A 4,512-nucleotide genomic window follows, 5' to 3' on the forward strand; every position below is an offset into this window, starting at 1 on the left:
ATGAGCATTACCATAATTGGCCTAAAATACATCTCGAGTCATTGATATTTTATGATCCAATAGTGGTCAATGCATCAATTATTGCTCCTATAGATGTCATGTCACCACACCACATCATAACAAAATTATGAATAGTGATTTCACACTTGATACGTATATTCCATGTGTCTTCTTTATGTGGGAATTTGGGAAAACAAACTAGTTATTGCCAAAATTGACCTAAAATACATCTATAGCTATTGATCTTTGATGATCCAATGGTGGTCGGCACATCGACTATCGCCTATATAGATGTTGTATCACCACACCACGTCATAAAAAAATTATGAATAGTGATTTCACACTTGATACATGTATGCCACATGACTTCTTTCCATGGGCATTTGGGAAAACAAACCAATTGTTGCTGAAATTGACACAAAATACATCTATATTCATTAATTTTTGTTGATTGAACAGTGTTCGGCAAGCCCCCTTTTAGTACAATGTAAATGATGTTGACACAATTTCACTACGTATCACTATGATATCTACCACATTTAAATGAATAGTGATTAGTTACATGTGATATCTGTATGCCACGTGTCTTCTTTCCAGGGTCATTTGGGAAAATAAGTCGACTCCTGCCAAATCGGTTTGAAATACATTTCAACCCATTGATCTTTGTTCATCCAACTATAGGTGGGGAATCCCCTTTATAATATTAAGACTTGTGACATTATAATAATTATAATATTAATTATTATTACAATAATAATAAAATTGTATTTCATAGAGCTATAAATAAGATCATTTCATTGATTAGGAAGTGGATACTAAGTTATTGTTATTAATAATTAGATATATAAATAAACCTCAATTATTGTACTTGTAATTAGTAATTTACAAGTTAAAGCATAATTGGATTATTCATTAGATATAATCATAAATAATATTATAGATTTTTTTTTGGCAATTTAAGATATTTAATTATCATATTTTAAATCAAATTAATTAAAATAAAAAATAACCCTTACAAATATAAGCATTTAATTTTTTTAAGATTAAATGAAAATAACATATTGCATCCTCTTAGCTCTATGTTATTTTAAATATAAAATATAAAATTATTATATTTATATAATAAGATAATAGAATAGTTCATAAGTCTATTAGAATATTTCTAATTTTTAAAATAAATATTTTTTCAATGATACTTTCAACACAAAAAATGAATATATAGAACTTTTATAAGCATTTCAATGATTCATTTTAAACCCATCTAATGGAGAAATAAATTTGATTGTCCAATGTCATTCAAATTTACACACTTGAATTGCTCGCACTAAAATAAATTTAGTTTTTACATATATAATTTTCATTAAAATTTGAATATTATTATTAATAATTATTAATGCACATAATAGGAGAGGTCACATAAGAGAAAATCATGAATTCATACTTGAAACTTGTATGGTAGTAATTATATATTTTCATTTACTAATCTTATACTTGATAGTTCCTCAAAAATACATATCAAATTTAAATTAATTAAAAACTTAATATATTAATAGATTATAAAAGTAATTATCACTTCTGTTGCACATGTTTTGTACTAATATATTCTCATTATATGATTATATTGTCATCTTACTTTGTTAATAAATAGCTCATAGATATAATTGCACAAAATTTGTTGGATATACTTTTACAATTCAAAATCGATTACAATACTACTTATTAGAGTTGACATGTGACATGTGTCTTCTTTCTAGGTGGCATTTATAAAAATAGTTGAGTGTTCCCCAAATTTTCCCAAAAGTCATCTTCAGTCATTGATCTAAGTTGATCAAACGATGCTACTATTAGCATAAACTTAATTAAAATATGAATTAAAAGATTTATTGCTTAAATAAAATGCTAATTAAATGTTAAATGTTAAACCCTAATTTTTTAATTTTAATTCAATGTTAAATGTTATAGTCTGTTTCTTACAAATTTACAAAACAAAAAATGCCAAAATATTGCAGAAGTTAGCAGAACAATTAAAAAAAAATTATATAGAACTTCAAAAAATTTATTGATATTTCTTGAAAATTACAATATATATGGAGATGCATGTACAACAATTATAACTTGATAAAACAAAAATGTTAATAGTGGAAAACTCTAGTACTATTGTACTAGTCTATGTAGAAAGCATGAGACTAAACTATGCCTGTGAAGTCTTGAAGCCACCAGTTGTCCTCTATCACTTAATTTAGATTATACTATTTTCAAAGAAAAATTGACTCAATTCGTGCCCATTTCATATGGTGCTTTAATCACCCAACAGAAATGGTTACAGGTCCACATTTTATCCAAGTTCTAGAAGCTTATGGAGTTCATGTGACCAAGGGATCCCCACCCCTAATACTCCATGAGCAACAAGGTCAATGTCATCACCTAGGTATTTTGTTTTAAAATTCTTCCTCAGGAGCATCAAAGTGTTGACCCTTTCTTCTCTGAGGTTGAGCAAAGAGGCTAGAAAATGGGATGTAGGGTCCATGTTGACACGGTGCCTATTCTCATTCTCTAGAAACTTGTGCCCCAGAGCCATTTTCATAGCATAAATGATGAAATCCAGAGCGGGCACAACCTCATTACAAATTGATAAGAGGTTTTCATCATGGACATCACTTAACAAGGCCTTTTGGTCCTTTTCTAATTTGCATGTCAAGTGAATTAGAGTGGCCATCTTGATTTACACTTTACATAAATTGGAGGATTCACAATATAATTAACTAGAGAATAATGACTACCACACCAATTAACTAATTTGCTATTGTAAATTACATTAGCTATAGGCTACGGGCCAATGACTACTAGTCTACCACACTAAGTAAACTAGACCAAAATTTATCAAGCCCTACCACTATCAAACTAGGGAGTACCAAAAATGAGATGAGCAATGATGGGGAAAGAAGCTCGATTGCCTATAAATAAGTTCGAGTGCCTAGAAATTTCTTTAATCTTAACCTTGGTCCCTAACCATTTGTCCTTCTAACTTCCAATTCAATTATTTTAAATTATTAAATATTTGGAAACCTTCCTCAAAAATGCAGGTTAGTGATGAAAAAGATGTAATGTGTATGAAGTCGATGGAAGAGGAAATGTCACTAGCAATGACAAGACATCTATTTAATGTCAATTACAAGTGGTACATGGTGGAAGGAGATGTGTGACCATTTTGAAGTCTTGAACAAGGTCAAGATTTCTCTCAAGACATTTGTCTTGAAATAAACCTTCAACTATTAATATAAAAGCATCAGATGGTAGTTTGTAGATTGATGTTACATGCATGTTGGAAATATGACATGTTATTTGAAATATTTTCCAAAACACAATCACTTCAGCCATCAATTCAAGCTTGCATGTGCATTGTATACTAACTAGTAAATACTTACTAGAAAATTAAATTATGATTCACACAAGTTTGGAAAGTAATAATTAAATACATCATCTAATTGTTGTAAAATAACTAGAGTCAATAAGAAAATACCATGCCACTAAAATATCAACAAAATGGAGTTTACTTTGCATTATATTTTGTGTATATGTTTTACATTTCATCTTCATCTTCATATATATATATATATATATATATATATATATATATATATATATATATATATATATATATATATATATATATATATATATATAACCAAAAATCATTGTGGTTTCCCTAAAAAAGAGAAGCGATGAGCTTCAAACCATTACATTTTATAAACTTTTTGATAATATGTTTTATGGAATAAACCCTAACTAAACCAAAAATTCTACATGTAACTCTTCTTTTATCCTTCAAAACATCCCAAAAGAGTTGAAGTTCAATTTTTGTTGTTTCACCACATTTGCAATGTGTTCTTCAAAATTAGAAGGGTCAAGAACAATTTCAATTAACATTGTTCATGGGTCTTCCTTTTCTCACTCCTTTTCCAACTCTTTGATGGTGCCCTTGAGATTAGCAGAGAGAACTTGTGAAGCTTCCATAAGTCTAGTAATAAGATCACTTTTCTTCTCATCCTCCTCTAGAGTCAAATTTGGTTTGACAACAAGGCTTAAGTTTTCATTCGACGATCCCTCTACCATAAGAAGTCTCATTTTTTGCAGTCAAATACATTTCTGATAATGACAAGCACTAAGTCGAATGTCTACAATTTAGACAATATTTTTTGACCAGATTCTAATATGCCATAAATGCAATAGGACATTTCACATATGTGTCATCCTTTAGATAGATACCTCATTATCTTATCAATCTTTGATTTAGTATTGATCACAATATTTTGATAATGTAACAACCAATTTGATAAATATACAATTAATTTCTAGTCATTGATTCATAGAGTAATCACGTCATTTGCAGATGATGCGATCTTAGTTGTTGTCTTCGAGTGCATATTCACCAATACATTATATTTTTTCCATTAGAAGGGAAAAATCGTTTGGTCCAATATATATTTTTTCTATTAAATGTGAAAATTTGTC

This window comes from Cupressus sempervirens, chromosome 8 (assembly GCF_028749045.1).
Source record: "Cupressus sempervirens isolate cs-2001-9-10 chromosome 8, ASM2874904v1, whole genome shotgun sequence".
NCBI classification, from domain to species: Eukaryota; Viridiplantae; Streptophyta; class Pinopsida; order Cupressales; family Cupressaceae; genus Cupressus; species Cupressus sempervirens.